The sequence below is a fragment of the Erinaceus europaeus genome, chromosome 12 (assembly GCF_950295315.1).
Source record: "Erinaceus europaeus chromosome 12, mEriEur2.1, whole genome shotgun sequence".
In the NCBI taxonomy this organism is placed as follows: domain Eukaryota; kingdom Metazoa; phylum Chordata; class Mammalia; order Eulipotyphla; family Erinaceidae; genus Erinaceus; species Erinaceus europaeus.
The window spans coordinates 14491039-14513330 of record NC_080173.1 but is presented as its reverse complement, the minus strand read 5'-3'; positions in this window follow the sequence as shown (position 1 = coordinate 14513330).

The following is a 22292-nucleotide window of genomic DNA, read 5'->3' as shown; positions in this document are numbered from 1 at the left end:
TAATTCCTGTGGGAGGACTCCAACCTGCACCATCATTTGGTCCTACACCTTACTTTTGTGGTGATCTGAATGTTTCTGTTAAGCAAAAATCCGGCTGAGCTCTCAACCCAGTTTTAACTCAGAGCTTTCCCCAGGGCAAGTCAGTCGATGTAAAGTGGGAGAGGCAAAGGGGGTTTGAAGAGAGTGTGGGATGATGAGGTACCAGGACATTCACCCCTTTGCCCCCTCTCCTTTTTAGGGGTAAGGAAACCCCTAAATACTCTTCCTCTACACCTTGCCCTCTGAGCTTGACCTTCTACCCATTAGAGACCTATTCTCCTTAAAGGTTAACTCTGAGAAAAGGCTAAATCAGGACTCTCGTGAGGACGTGCCAGAGATGTTAACTTGCTAATGAATGAAGACATCAGTATGAAGCTGCAACCTGTTCCAAGAGCCAGGAATGCCGACAATGGCAAGTTGCAAAGATGCAAAGATGCAAAACTGGCACCTCTCTGCAGGCAACTGCTTCCAGGAACGTGGTCCATTGCACTTCTAGTGATGCACGATTGGGCTTTCTCAGAATATAGCTGGCACTGTGCTAAGACACCAGATAGTGAAAGGCAAAGATCACCCCAAAAGGTTACACCCCTGGATCTTTGAAATGCTATTTCAAAGCATTTCACAATGTCTCTAACAGCCCCTGGCTGTCTAAAGAGACAAATCAGGCAAGTGGCCTCCCAGGAGGAGAAAGGCTATGAGGAAATGGAACCGAGGAGGCAGGGAGACATGGGGGTGAAGATGGCGGAGTGGCTGGCAGGTTGGCAAGCTTAGGTGGACATTAGGAGTGGAGCTGTTCTGAGCAGAAAGAGAGGCTCCCCCCCTCCTCTGGGTGTGTGTGCGTGTGCGTGTGCGTGTGTGTGTGTGTCTTAGCTCTGCCTGATCCAGTCTCCTCCTGAGTCTTACTGGCTCTAGAACCCTCCCTGCTTCCCGGGGAGTGAATGATCAGGACAAGCTGGGGCCTGTGAAGCTAGCGGAGGTGGGTGCTGGTGGGAGGGGCAGTTTCTCAGAAAGGCCTTGATGGCTTCCACTCTTCTAGGACTCCCAGACCCCTCACGTGCCGCTCTAGAACTAAAAGGAGGGTGTCTTTACGGGTGGAGGAGATTGAATCCTTATCACCTCCTTTCCTTAAGAGACAGTACATTTAATAATCGAACCAAGGATCCTATCACTTTCTCAGGCATCCTATAACTTTCTCCACTGTTGCCATGGAGAGCTCTGACCAGTCCCCTTAGCTGTGCGGTTTGTGTGAATGGGGACAAGGAACAGGGGTTCCTGTGCCATTGCTTTTCTCCCATCTTACTCCAGATCCCCTTGGGGCAGACCTGCACCAGAGCACTTGAATCTGAGTGGTTTACTTGAACAGGAGCCCCAAGAGGCACCAAGTGGATGGGAGGAGAGTGGAGTCTTGAGGAGCCAGGGTGACTGACACATGTGCTCCGGGGTCAACGCTTCCAGTACCTGGCACCTGGGCAGTGTCTCCAGCAGGCCTGGTTGGGGCTTGACTTGGTCTTGACAATGGAGGTTGGGGAGGGGAGGTACTGCCCACCTGCCACTCCCGTTTGCTGCTCTCATAGCCAGGAAGGAGACTGGGTTAAGGGAGTCCTGTCAGAGTCCAGCCAGGGGCTGCAAGGAGGAGGGCAGGCCTGACTGGGTGTGGGGCCTCTCTCCCCCTCTGGGGGTGGCTCCTCTTAGTGTAGGAAGGCACTGTCATTTCAGCAAGATCCAGGCACTTGCCTGAGAGTCTGGGACAGCAGGGATCAAAGCTAACACACATGTCTACCTGGGACAGATGGACAGATGTCCTACCCAGAAGGGTGCAGGGCCCAGGCTCTGGAAGCTGAGAGGGAGCTGAAGAGCTGCCCCAGGCCAGGACAGAAAGGCAAAGAAGAGCTCCTCGCCCCTGGGGCCTTCCAGAGAGGGACAGCGAGGTGATCCAAGAGCTGCTGCCTCAACCTGCTGACTCAGAGAAAACCAGAGAGGGATGCACACACACACACACACACACACACACACACACACACACACACACACACACACACACACACACGCGTGGACTTCATGCCTGTGAGTGACACTCGGGGGCCCCGAGCCTGGAGGGTCTCCCCACAGAGAATGAGAAGTGTTCATAGTTTAGGAAACAGAAACATGTCTCTGGGGTCTGAGGGGGCTGCTGAGACTCCCCGATGGCTTTTAACAGTTTAAACTCCAACTCGAGTGTCTGGAGTGGTAGTGGTGGCAAGTGAGGTGGTGGCTGGGGTCTGGAGGCGCCCTGGCTTGTCTCCTGTGTGCCGGCGTGTCTTTCCCTCCCACTGCCTCTTCCTGACCGTCCAGCCCCTTTTCTGGCCCCTAAGCCAGAGCGAGGCCCTGAGCCTTGCCAGCAGGGAGGGAGTGACCTTCCTCAGCCAAGGAGGAGAAAGTGCAGGCCAGGCCCAGGATGGGTGGCTGGCCAGGCTGGATCAGAACAACAATTCCCAGGGTGAGGGAGAAGGCTGTTCCCATTTTAATTTTTCCCTTTTGGCAGAAACTAGTTTTTCTGTAAAAACAATGAAAAACCAGGGTGGAGTTTCCTGCCTCGAGCCACCCAGTAACCCTGGCAGGAAAGATTTGTGAATCCTGAAGTCCCGCCCCCCCCACAACCCTGCCCCACTGTACCACCTCTCCAGAGAGCTGCCCAGCAGGTTGGCTGGGCTGGGTGGGCCCTTAGGGTCAGGGGTCAGTTTAGAAACAGGCTCCCCAGACCCAGCTGCCCAGCTGCCCTCCTGCTGTCCTGAGGCCTGCTGGCCACACCATGCTCTGGGCGTAGACGTGTACTCTGTGAAGGTCGCACACTGTCCTCTCCCACTGATAGGCTGCTATGAATAGAGGCTCCAGCGACTGCATGAAGAGCAGGGAGCTGGCATCCCAGGAGGGACCTTGTGTTGGAAAGGAACCCTATCTTGTGCACAGATGCCTCGCCTTGCTTGCTGGGTTGGCACAAAAGGCTACCTGGATCCAGGGTGGCAAACATGTAACCTATATACCAGAAGTCATCCCCATCCTCCTTGCTTTCTCTGCTGAAGTCAGTCCTGCCTCAAGGATTCCACCTTGCTGCTCTCCAGACAGGTGTGGTAAGTGTTCCAAGGCTGCCCCTGCATTTCTGTGTTTGTCCAGAGAGCACCCTGAGCAGGGAAGTTGGCACCAGCGAAAACAGTAAAACTCACTGAATGAAAGATTCCACCAAGAATGGGAGACTGTGATCAGGCTGGGGGCTGAGGGCACTGAGGCTTTGAGGGATGCTGATTCAGTAACATAGGGACTGTGGCTAGGAAATGAGAGTCAGAACTGAGTGGGATTCTCCTAAGGATACCCCCCCCACACACACACACACTGTAAAACCTTAATCCTATGGGAAACACAGTCTGGGGCTCAAGGCTCCATTGCCCCAGATGGGGTGGGATCCCCCTCTGCCTGTCTGAGAAGCCTTTGCTTCTTAGAGTTTTGACATTAAGCACCCGGAGGATGGGAACCACCAGCATCCTACTCTTTGCGTGGCATATGGGACGGGATGGAAGCTTCCAAACAGTGACTTCTGAAGAGTGAGGACACAGGTTGTAAGGCTACACTCCCTGCTTAGAAGCATCAGACAATGAATCATGAGCTCGACGGAATCTCTGAGAACAGGATGGGGTGAGGCAGGATCGACCCAGCTGAGAGTCATGAGTAATCTCGGCATTTTACAGACAACGAAACCAAGTCACAGAGAGGAAAACCTGCCCAAAGTCATTCCTTAATTTAAGGACAGAATGAAAACTCAGAGCTCAGGGCTCAGAGATTCATATTTCCCCCATGGCCACACTATCCTTCTGAAATAAGGGAATACATAATAAGGAGGCTGACATGAGGACACACACATAAGGACAGACACACCTGAGGGCACACACAAGGAGGCATGCACAACCCACCCCTTTGCTCTTGCTGGATCTGCTGGTGACTGTTTCCTGGACACCCTGGAGGCTGAGTTCTGGGGTGGGGAGGGAGTAGGGGGGGCATTGCAAGCTTCCAGGGTCTCTCCAGAAGCTAATTCTCTCACAGACATTGTTCTGTGTTTTCATTAGGGAAGATCTCAATTAAAATAATTACAGTTACAATGAAAAGATCACAAAAGAGAAGGGGGAAGAAAAGCAGTTTGGTTAAATGCAAATATATTCAGAATGATGTTATGAACTCAGCTCACCCCTCTCCAATCATCCATTAGCCATTATGCACTAATTATCCACCTTTTTCTTGATGTAGAAAGGAAGAGTTTCATCTTCTTTGGGAATGAACAGATAACCTGAAAATGGTGCTGCATGTGTGTTCCACTGTACACCAAAGTGGCTGGTCACCCTTTCTATAAAATCATAGGGGCCACAGGGGTAAGCCCATGGGACTCAGGTGTTGTACTAGGAAACAAACAAAAATGAGTTCTGGCTTCCCATAATTCCCCCTCCTCCCAAAGAGGGTAATCTTTTAAAAAGCAGGTCTGGCGGCTGTGGTGGTGGTCCACCTGGTTGAGGGCATACATTATGGTGCACAAGGACCCAGGTTCAAGCCCCTGCTCCCCACCTGTGGGGGAAGTGAAGCAGTGCTGCAAGTCTCTCTCCCCGCCCCCCTCCCCATTTTCCTTTCAATTTCTGTCTCTATCCAAAATGAGTACTTTTTTTTTTTGCCTCCAGGGTTATTGCTGGGGATCAGTGCCTGCCCTACACATTCACTGCTCCTGGAGGCCATTTTTCCCATTTGGTTGCCCTTGTTGTTATTGTTGGATAGGACAGAGAGAAATGGAGAGAGGAGGGGAAGACAGAGAGGGGGAAAGAAAGACAGACACCCGCAGACCTGCTTCATCACTTTCGAAGCAATTCCCCTGCAGGTGGGGGATACTTTTTTTTTTTAAGCAAACTTAAAGACTAACAAGGCAGCTTCCTGGATAGTGTGCTGCTTCGCCATGTGTGCAGTCCAACCCCCACTACAGAGAGAAGCCTCCGTGCTGTGTTGTTCTTCTCTCTTCTCTCTGTCTCTGTCTCTCTATATGAAAAAGTTGATCTGGGGCAGTGAAGCACCAGGGATGAACCAACCAACCAAGCAAGTCCAACAATTCTTTTTGGTGCTAGTGAAGATCTAAAGGGCTCAACAGGCAAAACGTGTGTCACTGAGCTATAAACAAACTGTCACTGAGCTGTGGCACCTCAGCCATAAAGCAAAGAGCGTAACTGAACCCCAGTACCTGTCTGTTTGCAGTAGTGCTGGGCCTAGAGAGAGTTTGATGTCAAAACCATACTCCCTGCAGGATTCATATACTCTCAGTTTCATGGTCCACACCTGCTGGGTAGTACTCCCAATTATCTTCTGTTTGCATAATGAACTTTGTTGCTCTAAGACGCCACTGTGTCCAGAGAACCCACCGTTACAACTTGTCTGCTTTGCAAACTTCTATTCATAGATCCAAACCCAACATCTAAGTGACTTTTCTCCATTCTCTCCTCCCTTTTTGCTATTCTGATTAGATTCCATCATTGTCCTTATCCCTTATTGTTGTTGATTTGCTCACAGATCTCCACCTTCTTCTGACTCCAAACCTCCATCCAAAGAGACGAGTTGATGCTGGGAGCCATCTATCAGTGCTGGACTCAGAGTGAGTACTCAATGGGATGCATTGGATCGACCCTCTCATGGTGCATCCCGTGAGTACCCATTCATTGGGGAAACTGACGATCCTTCCTAGCCGACTGAATCCACATGGATCCCAGTCACTTTCAAAGCCAGCAACAAACAGCTCCTGACAGCTTTCAACCTGACCTTGTTGACTGGCTACGGAAGAAGGGCAAACGCTAGAAGAAGAATGCTGGTCCAGGGCTAATTATTGACCTCAGTCCTCCCCTGCTCCACCTGGGGCATTCAACAGCTCCCCACCCCCTCCTCCACCCCCAGTCCCACTCCCACCCTCCCACCGCCAGAAAGCCCCACCGCAGTTTGTTAAGGAACAGCATCTTTCTGGTGCCACTTGTCATCTCAGGCCTGGACCACCTCTTTCACAGCCCGAGTCCTCAGCCTGCTTCCCTGCTGCTTCGCTCCCGCATCCAAGCACAAGCAAAGCCGTTCTTCATCCACCAGGCAGTTTGTACTCCAGAGAAAGGGACGTGTTCCAGCCAAGTTGGCTGATAAGTGGTTTTCTGCAAGTAGAATAATTGGACCTGTGTTTCCATAGTAACGCTGACTTTCCTGGAAACCGGTGGAGGGGAGGCAGGAGGAGAGGGCCCAGATTGGTTCCACAGTCCTGGCAGAGCTCTTGAGGGCTGGGTGGGTGGCCATGAGGAACCTCAGTGCCACCTTGAAGCTCGTGCCTCCTCCAGGTGGGGATCCTGACTCCTGGGTCCCTTTCATTGTTCCCCTTCTTTCCCTGCTTCCCACAGAAACACCCTCCTGGTCTTGCTAGATCTCCTGAGTCTACCATCTTTGTCTCTCCATCAACAGTCAGTCTGTTTTTTCTTTAATGACAAGATTCTGCAGTGTATTTACAAAATGTTTTCATGAGCCACCACCGTGGGCAGCTCTGAAGAGTTCTGTTGAAGGCATGGGACACCGAAACTCCCATTCTGCAGACACGAGGACTGTGACCGCACTGGGGATGTGGCTGGTGGCGCAGAGAGACACAAGGTGTCACAAGACTCAGACAAGAGCGGCTTCACCCCTGCATCTTCCTTTAGGAGGCAGGGAGAAGGGATCTTCTACTGAATCCTCTAGAGGAATTACCGTAATGGTCCGTGTCCACTGCCCAAGTGTGTGTGTGTGTGTGTGTGTGTGTGTGTGTGTGTGTGGCTTGCTACCTCTCAAGAGCTTATTGTGGGGGGTTCATCACCTCCTCCCACAGACCTTCCTGGGCTCCACAAAGTGACAGAGCAAGGAGACTCAAACTTTTGCATTTTACTCCTATCTATCTCTATCTATCTATCTATCTATCTATCTATCTATCTATCTATCTATCTATCTATCTATCTCTATCTATCTATCTCTATCTATCTATCTATCTATCTATCTCTATCTATCTATCTTTTTTCTTTCTTTCTTTTCTTTTTTTTTTTTTTTTTGCCTTCAAGGTTATTGCTGGGGCACAGTGTCAGCACTACAAATCCACTGCTCCTGGTGTTGATTTTTCCCACTTTTTAAAAAATTAAATTTGACAGAGAGAAATTGAAAGGGGAGGGGCAGATATGAGAGGGAGAAAGACAGACACCTATAGGCCTGTTTCACTGCACGTGAAGCGACCACACCCACCACCCAGGTTCTGTATCACAACCCTCCCACCTCCCAAAGATAACCAACATAGTTCTCACAAGTTTAGAAATGATTTGTTTGCTTCTGTTTTTTTCAAAAGATCTATTTTAATTTTCCTTACACATAAGGAAACTCCTTTATTGAGACTTTTTTTTTTCCTTTTGCCTCCAGGGTTATTGCTGGGGCTCGGTGCCTACACTATGAATTCACTGCTCCTGGAGACTATTTTTTTTCCTTTTTGTTGCCATTGTTTTAGCATTGTTGTGGTTATTCTTATTGTTGTTAATGATGTCATTGTTGTTGGATAGGACAGAGAGAAATGGAGAAAGGAGGGGAAGACAGAGAGGGGGAGAAAAAGATAGACACCTGCAGACCTGCTTCACCACTTGTGAAGTGACTCCTCTGCAAGTGGGGAGCTGGGGCTCAAACTGGGATCCTTACGCCGGTCCTTGTGTTTCTTGCCATATGCACTTAACCTGCTGCACTATTGCCTGACCCCCCTATAGAGACTTCATTTGGTCTGCTCAGCACTTGGGTTTGCCTTGTACTTGGGTATTACAGATGGCTGGCAGCTCACAATTTCTCATGCCGTTACAATGCTGAAAAAAAAAAGTTCTTCAACTTTGCGCACTTGAGGCAGTCCTGGAAAAGTGCTAAGTCTGAAGGGTGTACACAGTTTCATACATGTGGCCAGATTGCCCTGGTCAAGGTAATATCAACATGTGCTTCCAAAGCTGTCTATGGGCTTCATTCTACTGAGACGGGTGGTTTCCGAGCACTCCTTAGGAAAGAGGGTGGACTCAGTGGAGTTCCTGGGGATGGAGCAGAATGCAGGGGTCCGGGTCCTCAGGACCTGCTGCAGGGGCTGCGGAGGCTGCCACATGAACAGCTGGAGACCAGGGACTGAAATGGATGTAAAACATGGGTGGAGCCTTGAACCCAGGGGCATAAAATCTGTGAAACCCTCAAAATAACTCAAGTGGGTGCAGATGAGCTGGGAGCCCTGCTGATACAAAGGATGCTGTTCCTTTGGCTCAGACCCAGATCCAGACTGGAAAGGAAATCACCTGCACTGTGGTGAGATATACTGGTCACTGGACTCTAAGGACCAGATAGTCAGGTGGTGGCAACTGTCTGGGAAGAGGCCCTGGCTCTCACTCTGTACACCTCTCACAGTGAGGGGCACCCATCGGCCTGAAGAGCTATGGGCTGTCAGGCCCACAGCTTTGGGAAAACTAAGGCCAGCAAGGGTGCTCATTCCTAGGGCATAAACTTTCACAAGGTTTCCACCTGCAGGGGGAAAGCTTCATGAATGGTGAAGTAGGTCTGCAAGTCTCTGTATCTCTCTCCCTCTCTATCTCCCCCTTCACCTTTGATTTCTGACTGTCTCTATTCAATAAATAACAATATTTTTAATTTTTATATTTATTTATTTTCCCTTTTGTTGCCCTTTTTATTGCTGTTGTAGTTATTGATGTCATTGTTGTTAGATAGGACAGAGATAAATGGAGAGGAGGGGAAGAGAGAGGGGGAAAGAAAGACACCTGCAGACATGCTTCACTGCCTGTGAAGCAATTTCCCTGCAGGTGGGGAGCCGGGAGCTTGAACCAGCATCCTTATGCTGGTCCTTGCACTTCGCGCCACTTGCACTTAACATGCTGCGCTACTGCCTGACTCCCAATAACGATATATATATATATATATTTTTTCTTTTTTAAAAAAAGGAAGTAATGAGAGAGTCAGCCCCATATGACAGGTGTGCCCACTGCCCCTGGGGGCCCCACAACCTTGCACCAGGAAAGATAAGGTTACCAAGTAGGTGAGAGGGTACCAGCCTCACCCAAGATGAACAAGACACACCCAGTCTCCCCCATCCCTGTCTTCTGATCCCCGCCCCCCCCCCCCCACCTCCAGTCACCTTTCACAAAATGTAACAACAGAGCAGACAAAGTGCTCAAAGAAATGCTACACATTTCTTAGCTGTGACATGAGGCCTCCAAGATGTGGCTGGCAGCCAGGGTTCTCAGTTCCATTTGTATTCCTCTCTCTTTTCTGTCCTTTTTCAGAGGGGGTGCAAGTCCAGGGTTCATTCAGTACCCCTGCCCCTTCCCCAGTCTGGGCTGGTACCCTGGCCTGACTCCAGAGAACAGAAAGGCTCTCTCTCCTTCTCTATCCTCAAAAGCTGTGAGTCATGCATTTCTATTTTTAGCAACATGCAGGAATCTGATGCATGAGAAGGAATCTGGAGGCAACACTTGCACAATTAACTTAACAAAGGCAATTAATTTGGATCTATAAGGCGGGTTGGAACCGGCCAGCCAGCGTTCTTGGATTCAGGAGAGAAAAGAGGAGTGGAGGGCTAGTGTGTGTGTGTGTGTGTGTGTGTGTGTGTGTGTGTGGTGGTGGGGGGACTGGCAGTGCTCTGGAAATGGAGGCACCCCGAGGTTTCCTGTGCAGTAAAGTGGAGTTGCTGCTCCTAGCAGGCAGCTGGCATGGTCCTGGGAGGCCCAGACAGTGTGGGTGCCGGGCTGACTCAGGGCAAGCCAGTGCCACCTGGGAAAGAGTGTGGGTTGCAAGCTGCCGTCTCCCAGATGACCTAGTCACCAGAACCACATGTTTCTTCACCAGAACTACTGAATCCACTCACCTCTAACACCACCACCACCACCACCACCATCATCATGCATGGAGAGTGGGCTCATTGAAGGACCCCCGTTGAACACTTTGCTTCTTGGAGGAAAGCCATGCTTTGTCCGCTGCTTTAACTTGTATTTGTTGACTTGTGCCTGTATCATTCCAAGTTCTGGTTCCACGGTCACATAACACCATCACTGCCTTTGTCTCTCTAATCAGTCTCTCTCATATTTATTTATTTGAAAAAAAAAAAACAGAGGGAAATTGAGAGGGAAGAGGGAAATAGAAAGAGAGAGAAACAAAAAGACCCCTGCTACACTGCCTCGCTGCTTTTGAAGCTTTCCCCTGCAGGTGGGGACCAGGAGCTTGAAGCCAGGTCCTTGCACATTGTAACATGTCTGTTCAACTGAGTGTGCCCCCACCTGACCCTTGTCTCTCTCTTTTGAAAGATGCTCACGATTAGATTTAGGTCCCACTCAGATAATCCAGGGCAAATACCTGCCTCAGGAGCATAGACTTAATCATGTCTGTGAACCAACCCCCTTTTACAAACAAGATGACCTTCCCAGGTTCTAGGGCTTAGAGACAGGGGAGAAAGGATTTCATTCAACCCACATACCCTGCTGAGAACATACTGGGAAATTCTGGGGAAACCTGAAACATGTCCTTGCATCTAAGACCCTTTTCAGTCTGGTTCCAGATCCCCCTCCAACTCAATCTTTCCTTATAAAACTCAAATCCAACACATGCGGTCATTCTATCTTCATTGCCACAGGGATAACTAATCCACTACCCAAGAGGTCAAAGCCAAAGCAGACTTGAAAAAGAATGGTTTATGGGGGCTGGGTGGTGGTGCACCCGGTTAAACACACATAGTACTAAGTGCAAGGACTCTTTCAAAGATCCAAGTTCAAGCCCCCGCCTCCCCACTGCAAGGGGCATGCTTCATAAGTGGCAAAGCAAGGTTACAGGTATCTATCTTTCGCTCTCCCTCTCTATCTTCCCCTCCTCTCTTAATTTCTCTGTACCTTTTAATAAAAATGGAAAAGATGGCTGTTGAGAGCAGTAGATTCGTAGTGCTGGTACTGAGCCCCAGCAATAACCCTGGAGGCAAAAAAAAAAAAGTTTATAACATGCTGGTCATGCCTCTTCTCTTCTTGGACCATAAAACTTCCTGGGAGAAGAGCCATGACTGAGATGTTATCAAGCCCCTCCCCCCTTTTCAAGTCTACTCTGGCTTTGACCCCTTGGACAGGTGATTAGATATCCCTGCACCTCAGTTTCCCTATATAATCATCTGACAGTCTGTGTAAAGAATTGACCAAGCATCATACACAAAGGAAAGATGCAGCTGCTTATCTGACTGGGTCCTAGAGAGGTTAGTACTTTGGTAAATTAACAAATGGGATGCAAATGAGGTGTGTGTCCACAGGCCTCCCCTGGGACATGGCCATCTGGATGCTGGGCGGCCTGGGCCTCTTGAGACAGACCAACTCCCTTTGCTTCTGGAGAGAAAAGGAGGAGGTATCTGAGGGTCAGGCAGCAGGGAGGCTCCAACACTCCCTGCCTTTGTTAGCTGCTTCGCCTTCTTTTTCTGGTTGCCTGGTACCCTTGGTGGGGCTGGGATGGGCATGGGGAGGAGGCAGATGCCTGGCTGATCGTCTTAAACTCTCAGGCTGCATACAAGGAGAAGGCGGCTGTATTGCTGAGCTGCCCCTTCAAAGACGTCAAAGCTCTGAGCCAGGAAGGTGCTCTCTATCCAAGCCAAGCCCTGTAGCCAGATTTTGTCCAAAGAACAGGCTACCTAGAGATGATGGCTGTGACCCCAGAGACCCTCCCTGTTACCCCAAAACTAGTAATCTAAAATTTGTGATGTTCCTCAATAACGTTGGTCACTGACAAAGCAGTTGTCGATGTCCCCAGATGTTCAGATATGGCGAGAAGGCTGGAGCGGGTAGCTGGCCTTGAAGGCGTGCCCAGCACAGTGCACACCGTGGTCAAGTGGAGGCGATGCGTAGGCAGGGCTGTTCCAGCACCTTTCTCAGCTTCGTCTTGTCACCTGTCCATGGTGGTCCTTCCTCCCCACCCCCGACACCCGTGTCTAGCTTGCATATTCATGTGGGCACTCAGTGTCCTGGATGGCAATCTCACTATCCTGCTGTGATCACCTTTAGTTTGATTTGATTTTTTTTTTTTAAATCTGCAAAGAACACAAAAACATTAAGTTTTGGAGAAAGTCTCAATCATCCACAAGTTTTTCACCACCATGTTTTACCTTGGTCTCTCCCTGCTGTGTCCTTACCTGTATCTTACCCAGCTTCTTCCAGTATCCCCCCCCCACTGCCACTTTTCACCCCCGCACATCCCATCAACTGTGAGCTTCTCAAACACTGTTGTGGGTGTATTGCCTCCTGGTTCCAGGACACGGTCACACCAGCTTGTCGTGCTGAAGGGGAAGCCTTTCTTTTCTGCCTTCCCTGTAGCTCTCTGGGCTGGGGACCCTCCTCTTCCTGGTCAGGTCTAATTCTATTTTCCATGGGACCATGGAGGTGGAGGCCCAGAGTCCTGTCTTGTACCTGACTGTGGGGGCCATTGCTTTGGTTTGAGGAACCAAAAAAAGACTGGATGACCCCAGGCAGTGGCATCGGGTTGAGGAATTCAGCACCGCTGGTCCGCACCTGCAGCCTCCAATTGTGTCCAGTGGTGCCCTAGTCGCTTTGTCCTGACTTCTCTTTTCAGGATGCCACCTGACCTTGTTTAACTCTCCTGCGTGCCACCCACACAGCCTCAGTTCATTTCCTGGCCTCCGGGAGTCTGGCAATCTCTTCTCTTCCCAAGCCACTGCTCCCTCACAGACACAGCATGACCCCCACCCGGACCACCCCTCCTGCTAGAGGCCCTTTCTGAGCGCACCTGGGAGCCAGGGCTATGAGGGCAAGGTGCAGCACCGAGTTATAGTTTTTAAAATATCAAAAGGAGTTTATCAGCCTGAGGATGATGAACATTTTATTGTCCTCTTTAGATGTATTCTAGAAAAGGTCAAATGTATTTTCGACCCTTTCCAATGTTCCCAGTCATTCATCATGGAGATTTTCAAGGGGCCCAGTTAAAGGACACCTCCTCCCCCTTCCTCAGATGCATTCTAGCCACCACAGAGGCCAGCTGCACCCGAGTGCTTAGGCCGACGGCGGCTGGCACTGCCAGGGCTCCTGTCTGTCACCGGGGAGCTGTCTTTCCCCTTCCTAGGGACAGAGATATAAGGGGCAGTAAGCACCTGCTCTGTGCTCATGGCTGTTCTGGCTGCAGGGCAATGTTCAGCCTCCCTAGTCTTGAGTTTGAGGGCACACAACTTGAGGCCTAACTCAGGAATGGCTGCTCCGCCTAAGAGCCAGATGTGCAGGAAGTGCCATCTTACGAGGGACATAGCATTCATGTTGAGGGCAAGCATCCACTAAGTGGAGCGAAGAAAGAAAAAGTCATTCGGGTCAAGGAAATGGGAGGTGTCCTGCAGGGCCTTGGAGTGGGAGGTGAGAGGTACTGGTCAGAGGGCAGGTTGCAGCTGGGGGATGGAGCTGCAGCTTCAAGTCAAAATCAGGCAGTGAAGGAAATTGGATTCCACTAGGCTATGTGTTTTGCATCAGGCACTGCTGCCAACCAAAAACCAAGGTGGGCTTCACAGAGGAAGAGGTGGTGTGAAGGCAGGTGACTTTGAGGGCAGAGGCCTCACTGATAGAAAGAGTGTAGGGGTGACTAGGAGGCAATTCCAATGGCATAGGGGAAAGTGGTGAAAGCCCAGACCTGGAAATGGTGGAGGAAGGGTGAGAAAGGAAGGGGGAACAGCAACACCTTAGAGCTAGAACGGAGTATTCCAGGGTGCTGACAGATGCTGGTGAGCTGAGGTGGTGTGAGAGGAGCCTGCTCATCTCAGTATCTCTCTGAGTGAATTGAAATACGGTCCTGGGGAAAGTGGGCTAGGCAATGGCACACTCTGTTGAGCACACATGTCATCTAGTGCAAAGATCTGGGCTCAAGCCCCCACCCTCTGCTCCACACCAGCAGGGGGCACACTTCATGAATGGTGAAGCAGACCTGCAGGTGTCTATCTTTCTCTCCTCTCTCACTCGCTCTCTGTCCTATCTAATAAACATTAGAAAAGAAAAAAGAAAAAGAAAGCTGCAGTGAGTTAGCCAGCACAGTGCCCCAGTGATAACCCTGGTAGGGATAAATAAATAAATAAGCAAGTAATTAAATCTGGGATTGATGAAATCATGCATGACAAGAACCATAATCCTCAATAAATTAAAAATAAAATAATAAATGTGCCTAAGAATCGCCTCACCTATTTTTTTGCGCAAAGTGGAAGCAACAGTTTTTGTGCTCTTACTCACACAAGAGGTTGGGGCTCTTCCTCTCATTAAAATAAAGACATGAAGAAATCTTTAAAAAAAAAAGTGATGTGACCAAAGGAGACCACCTGGGACTGCAACAAGACAGGACTAGAATGATTTCAGGAACCCACCAAATCACTGGTGAGCGCAAACACATGTGGCTCATTAACAGAGAGGAGCCTAAGGAGAGATTAAGTAGCTGGTAACAGTCCAACAGTTTATCAGTTGAGACACCACCTCCAGTCTTTTTCACCAACAAAAAGATGGCTGAAGGGAAGAGAGGATTCCCCTAAGACTTACCAAATGAAACTGTGAGTCTCCATTGCAACTGCCCTCAGAATCTGGAGTGGGGGGTGGAGGGTGGCAGGGGAGGCCCTGTGCTGACACCAGGGGACAGAGAACTAACCAGGAAACTCAGGAGAAGATCTATACCTCAGTGGCCTAGTGGTGGGGCTGTGAGAGACTCTTTGCATAACCACTGGATTATCTCTGCCACACCCTGCTTTATCTCTTGGTCAGGAGTCAGGGATTAAGCTAAAAAGCCTGCTTATAGTTTAAAAGCCCTCAGGCTCCCATAGCCTACAGGGAAGAAAAAGAACCCTTTTAATTACCTTACTTAGACACAACTCAATCTGGCAGGAGTGATCAGTAATTTGAAAAGTACTGAGAGAGGGACCTCGTAACATACTATATAAAATGGTTAAACCAACAAGAAGAAATATTGGAGAAATGACCAGGACAAGAGTCCCGTTTAAAGCTCCCCAATGGCTAAAACACAGAATAATGAGGTCAATATCCAAACACTAGTTAAGGAAATAATAACAGGAGTGAGTAAAGAGTTTGAAAGACTTGTCATCAGAAATGCGGAAACAACAAATGAGACTCTGAAAGAAAACACTATCTCAAGGTTATTAAAGAGCTGAAAGCTGTAATAACTGAGCTAAGAACACAACTAGTTGAACACGCTAAAACAGTAGCAGAACAGGGTAACAAAATCAATGAACTCCAGAAAACAGTAAAGGGGAGAGAGAATAGAATAAATGAGGCTGAAGACATAATTAGAAAGATTGAGGATGAATTAGAGACAACTAAAAAAGAAGTAAGAGATCTCAAAAAGAGATTAAGAGATACTGAAAACAACAACAGGGACCTATGGGATAACTTCAAAAGAAATAATATATGCATTATTGGCTTACCTGAGGAAGAAAGAGAGGGAGCGGAAGGAAGTATTCTTCAGGGCATAATAGCTGAGAACTTCTCTAGTCTAGACAACAAAATACATAAAGGTTCAAGAAGTCCAGAGGGTCCCAAACAGAATTAACCCAGATTTCCAAGACACATCATATTTAGAATGGAAAGGAATAAGGATAAAGAAGGATACTGAAGGCTGCAAGAGAAAAACAAAGAGTCACCTGCAGAGGAAAACTCATAAGATTAGCAGCAGACTTCTCCACACAAACACTACAGGCCAGAAGAGAATGGCAAGATATCTATCGAGTGCTCAATGAGAAAGGCTTTCAACCAAGACTACTGTATCCAGATAGACTGACATTCAGACTAGATGGAGGCATAAAAACCTTCTCTGACAAGCAACAGTTGAAAGAATCAACTATCACCAAGCCTGCCTTGAAACAAGTTCTGAAAGTTCTTCTATAAGTAGTCAGAACATCACAAATATGCCTCATATTAGAACACTCTAAAAATATACAAGAATGGCCTTAAAATATCTTCAATCTCTGATATCAATAAATACCAATGGCCTGAATTCACCTATTAAAATTCACAGAATAAGAAGATGGATAAGAAAACATAACCCAACAATATGCTGTCTACATGAAACCTGCCTAACTCAACAAGACAAACACAGACTCAAAGTGAAAGGATAGAAAACTATCATACAAGCCAATGGCCCACAAAAAAGGGCAGGAACAGCTATTCTCATATTTGACATGTTAGACTTTAAAATAAATAAAATTTAAAAAGATAGGGAAGGACACTACTTAATGCTCAGAGGATCAGTCAATCAAGAGGACTTAACAATTATTATCATCTATGCACACAATGAGAAGCCATCTAAATACATCAAACATCTACTGAAAGAGCTACAGCAATATATTAACAGTAACACGGTCATAGCAGAGGACTTCAACACTCCACTCTCTCAACTTGACAGATTATCCAGGCATAAAATCAATAAAGAAATGAGGGAGCTAAATGAGGAGATAGATGAACTATTGGACATTTTCAGAATCATTCACCCCAAGAAACTTTAATATACACTTTACTCAAGTCCACATGGGTCATTCATAAGGAAAGACCATATGTTAGGCCACAAAGACAGCATCAGCAAATTCAAGAGCATTGAAATAATCCCAAGCATCTTCTCAGATTCCACAGTGGAATTAAACTAACACTTAACAGTAAACAAAACATTAGTAACAGTTCCAAAATGTGGACGCTCAACAGTATACTCCTTAAGCACTACTGGGTCAAAGAGGAAATACAGGAAGGAATCAAAATGTTTTGAAAGTTCAATGAAAATGAAGACACAAGCTATCAAAATATTTGGGACACAGCTAAGGCAGTACTGAGAGGGAAGTTCATAGCCATATAAGCACACATTAGGAAACAAGAAATAAGCACAAATAAACAACCTGATTGCACATCTTGAAGATCTAGAAGAAGAAAAACAAAGGAGCCCTAAAATAGCCAGAAGGACAGAAATAACTAAAGTTAGGGCAGCAATAAATAACATTGAAAATAAGAAAAAAGATCAACGAAAGTAGATGTTGGTTCTTCCAAAGAAAGAACCACAAAATCAACAAACCTTTAGCCAGACTCACAAAAAAAAAAGGGAGAAGACGCAAAGAATCGTATCATAAATGAAAGAAGAATTATCATAACAGACACTGCAGAAATTCAACTTATCATGCGAGGCTTCTATAAACAACTATATGCAACCAAGCTAGAGAACCTGGAAGAATTGGACAATTTCCTAGTACCTACCAACTTCCAAAACGAAGTAAAAAGGAACTAGATAACATGAACAGGTCCATTACAGCTAATGAAATAGAAACAGTTATCAAAAACCTTCCCAAAAATAAGAGTCCTGGACCAGATGGCTTTACAAATGAATTCTATAAAACCTTCAAAGAAGAACTAATACCTCTACTTTTAAAAGTCTTCCAGACGATTGAAGACACTGGAATACTCCCTGCCAGCTTCTATGAAGCCAGCATCACTCTGATACCAAAAACAGACAGGGACACACCAAAAAGGAAACTACAGACCAATATCTCTGATGAACATAGATGCTAAAATATTGAACAAAATTCTAGCAAACCAGATACAGCAGTATATTAAAAAGATTGTTCATCATAACCAAGTGGGGTTTATCCTAGGCATGCAAGGTTGGTTTAATATATGTAAATCCATCAACATGATCCACCACATCAATAAAAGCAAAACCAAAAACCTCATGGCCATATCAATAGATGCAGAGAAAGTCTTTGACAAAATCCAACATCCCTTTATGATCAAAACACTATAAAAAATGGGAACAGATGGAAAATTCCTCAAGATAATGGCATCTATATATAGCAAACCTACAGCCAACATCATCATACTCAATGGTGAAGAACTGGAAGCATTTCCCCTCAGAGCAGGTACTAGGTAGGGCTGCCCACTATCACCATTACTATTCAACATAGTGTTAGAAGTTCTTGCCATAGCAATCAGGCAGGAACAAGGAATTAAAGGGATACAGATTGGAAGAGAAGAAGTCAAACTCTCCATATTTGCAGATGGCATGATAGTATACATAGAAAAACCTAAGGAATTCAGCAATTATCTTTTGGATATCATCAGACAATGTAGTAAGGTGTCAGGTTACAAAATTAACATTCAAAAGTCAGTGGCATTCCTCTACACAAACACTAAGTTAGAAGAAGTTGAAATCCAGAAATCAATTCCTTTTACTATAGCAACAAAAACAATAAAATATCTAGGAATAAACTTAACCAAAGAAGTGAAAGACTTGTATACTGAAAACTATGAGTCACTACTTAAGGAAATTGAAAAAGAAGCAAAGAAGTGGAAAGATATTCCATGTTCATGGATTGGGAGAATTAACATCAAAATGAATATACTACCCAGAGCCATCTACAAATTTAATGCTATCCCCATCAAGATCGCAAGCACATTTTTAGGAGAATAGGACAAATGCTACAAAAGTTTATCTGGAACCAGAAAAGACCTAGAATTGCCAAAACAATCTTGAGAAAAAAGAACAGAACTGGAAGCATCACACTCTCAAATTGTATTATAGGGCCATTGTCATCAAAACTGCTTGGTACTGGAACATGAATGGACACACTGACCAGTGGAATAGAATTGAGAGCCCAGAAGTGAGAAGCCCACACCTATGGACATCTAATCTTTAACAAAGGTGCCCAGACTATTAAATGAGGAAAGCAGAGTCTCTTCAACAAATGGTGTTGGAAACAATGGGTTGAAACATGCAGAAGAATGAAACTGAATCACTATATTTCACCAACTACAAAAGTAAATTCCAAGTGGATCAAGGACTTGGATATTAGACCAGAAACTATCAGACACTTAGAGGAAAATATTGGCAGAACTCTTTTCCGCATAAATTTTAAAGACATCTTCAATGAAATGAATCCAATTACAAAGAAGACTAAGGCAAGCATAAAACTATGGGACTACATCAAATTAAAAAGCTTCTTCACAGCTAAAGAAGCCACTACCCAAACCAAGAGACGCCCCACAGAATGGCAGAAGATCTTTACATGCCATACATCAGACAAGAGGCTAATAACCATGATATATAAAGAGCTTGCCAAACTCAACAACAAGAAAACAAATAACCCCATCCAAAAATGGGGGGAGGACATGGACAGAATATTCAGTACAGGAGAGATCCAAAAGGCTGAGAAATACATGAAAAAATGCTCCAAGTCTTTGATTGTCAGAGAAATGCAAATAAAGACAACAATGAGATACCACTCACTCCTGTGAGAATGTCATACATCAGAAAAGGTAACAGCAGCAAGTACTGGAGAGGGTGTGGGGTCAAAGGAACCCTCCTGCACTGCTGGTGGGAATGCCAGTTGGTCCAACCTCTCTGGAGAACAGTCTGGAGAACTCTCAGAAGGCTAGAAATGGACCTACCCTATGATCCTACAATTCCTCTCCTGGGGATATATCCTAAGGAATCCAACACACCCATCCAAAAAGATCTGTGTACACATATGTTCTTAGCAGCACAATTTGTAATAGCCAAAACCTGGAAACAACCCAGGTGTCCAACAACAGATGAGTGGCTGAGCAAGTTGTGGTATATATGCACAATGGACTACTACTCACCTATAAAAAAATGATGACTTCACTGTTTTCAGCTGATCTTGGATGGACCTTGAAAAATTCACGTTAAGTGAAATAAGTCAGAAACAGAAGGATGAATATGGGATGATCTCACTCTCAGGCAGAAGTTGAAAAACAAGATCAGAAGAGAAAACACCAGTAGAACCTGAACTGGAATTGGCATGTTGCACCAAAGTAAAAGACTGGGTCCAAATACAGGTCCAAAAAGGATGACAGAGGACCTAGTGGGGGTTGTATTGTTATATGGAAAACTGTGTGGTGTACGGAAGACACACTCCCATGCGCTGCTTGTGGGGAGTCCAAGTCCTTCTGATCAAGGTGTGTGCGGGGGTACGGGAAATGTGGCGTATGGAAAACTGGGAAATGTTATGCATGTACAAACTATTGTATTTATTGTCGAATGTAAAACACTAATTCCCCAATAAAGAAATTTTTTTAAAAAGTACAGAAGGCGATAAAACAAGTATCTCTGCATCCCAGGGGAGAGGTGGGGGCAGTCTCCACCATTAAAAACAGAATACTGGGGGGTGAGTAGTGGCGCACGTGGTTGGGCTTACCTGTTACCATGGACAAGGACCAGGATTCAAGTCTCCAGTGCTCACCCGCCACAGGGAAGCCTCTCGAGTAGTGAAGCAGTGGTGCTGGTGTCTTTCTGTCTCTCTCTGTCTTTCTGTCTCTCTCTCTCTCTCTCTCTCAATTTTCTGGTTTTATCATTAAAAAAAAAAGCCATTCTCTATAGAATGGGAAAGCTATCGGGGGAGGGGGTGGGATATGGAGATTGGGCGGTGGGAATTGTGTGGAGTTGTACCCCTCCTACCCTATGGTTTTGTTAATTAATCCTTTCTTTAATAAAAAAAAAATTAAAAAAAAAAAAGAAAAAAAAGTTACTTGAGAGAGAGAGAACCAGAGCATCACTTTGGCAAAAAAAAAAAAAAAAAAAAAAGCCATAGGGAGCAGAGGATTTGTCATGTGGGCACTAAGCCCCAGCAATAACCCTGTACTCATCATTTAAAAAAACAAAAGAAGGGAAGGAAAAGGAAAGCAGGGTCCATAGAAAGGTGTACGGCACAAATGGTCAAGGCCGTGCTGAGAGGAAGCAGCGGGTAAGGGAGAGACAGTAACAGCCATTCAAGCTTTCTCTGGAGCCCACGGCCACATCCCTACCCTGAGGAGTTGGTTCACAGAAGTGGGTGTTGGGATGGTGGTACAGAGACTTTTGCAAAGAGACTGGCAAAGGCTAGTGGGGAAACCAGCCACTGCTCACTTGCTGGGGGTAGACTCGAGGGTGGTGATGGGGGCAGGGTAGATAGCATAATGGTTATGCAAAGAGTCTCTCATGTCTGAGGCTCCAAAGTCCCGGGTTCAATCCCACACACCAGCACAGGCCAGAGCTGAGCAGTGCTCTGGTTAAAAAAAAAAAAAAAAAAAAGGAGGGGGAGCAGTGAGGGAGAGACCCTAGAGATGATGGAAAGCGTGTCAAGGACTGCCTTTCAGGCCTTGTAGTCAACACTGTTGCCAGCCTTGCCAAAGCTGCTCCCACTTGGACCCACCCAAATGTGCCCACATGCTCAGCACCTGCAAGCACAAACCTATGCACCTGGATGGAGGTGGGCAACCGGCAGCTAACTCTGGCAATCCCAGTTGGCCTCCTGAAGAGGGGGCAGCCCTCCACTCAACTTTGCAATCTCTAGTCATTTTACACTTCTAGCACCTTCCCTTCCATTTGTCTCCAGAGTGAGTATCCTCCCCCACACCCCCTGGGGGGGGGGGGAAAGCATGACCTTGAACCTTTCTCCACAGTTCCCAAATGTTCAGAGGATTTTTCCCCCCAGCCCCTGAGGGGTCTCAATTCTATCCTCCTCTCCCCCACTCCCCTACAAGTCAGTGTTACCCACCCAAGCCTCAAGCCCCAAGCAGAAGAGAGCAGACTTGCCAGCAGTCTGGACTCACAGAAAACCTTAGAAGGTGGACAGAGGGCTGGGGCCTCTATGCATTACTCTTCAGGGGCATGTGAGGCTTCCCTGACCCTTTCCTTCTTTCTCCCTTCATCCCAGTGCCCCAGTCACCAGGAGGGCCTGAGGCCCTTCTCCTGACTATTCTTCCACATTATTTTGTTTTTTCAAGTCTGCGTGCAAGGCCCCATCATGGAAAGTGCTGTTTATGTCCAGGACGCCTTAAAAAGGCAGCTAAGGGCTCCCTGACTGCCGGTTCTCTGCTGTTTCCCTGGCAACGCGAAGCAGGAAAACAGAACCTATCAGATGGAAAATATCTGTTACAGCAGATCTGGGGAGAGCCGCCAGGGGGATGGTGGGGGCAGATAGGGAAGATGGGGCTGTCAGGGACCTGGGGTTTCACCTGATGCCCACCCCAGGCTGGTGCCTTGGTCCCTGTGACCCAGTGGACAGAGAGGCTGACTTCATGAGTGAGGGGGCTACAAGCAGTGAGGAGGAGGAGAGGGGAGAAGACTGCCCCAGGCAGCCAGCCCCTGCGTAGCAAGGACCACCCTGTTCCAGAGGTGACTTGGCTGGGCTCAGG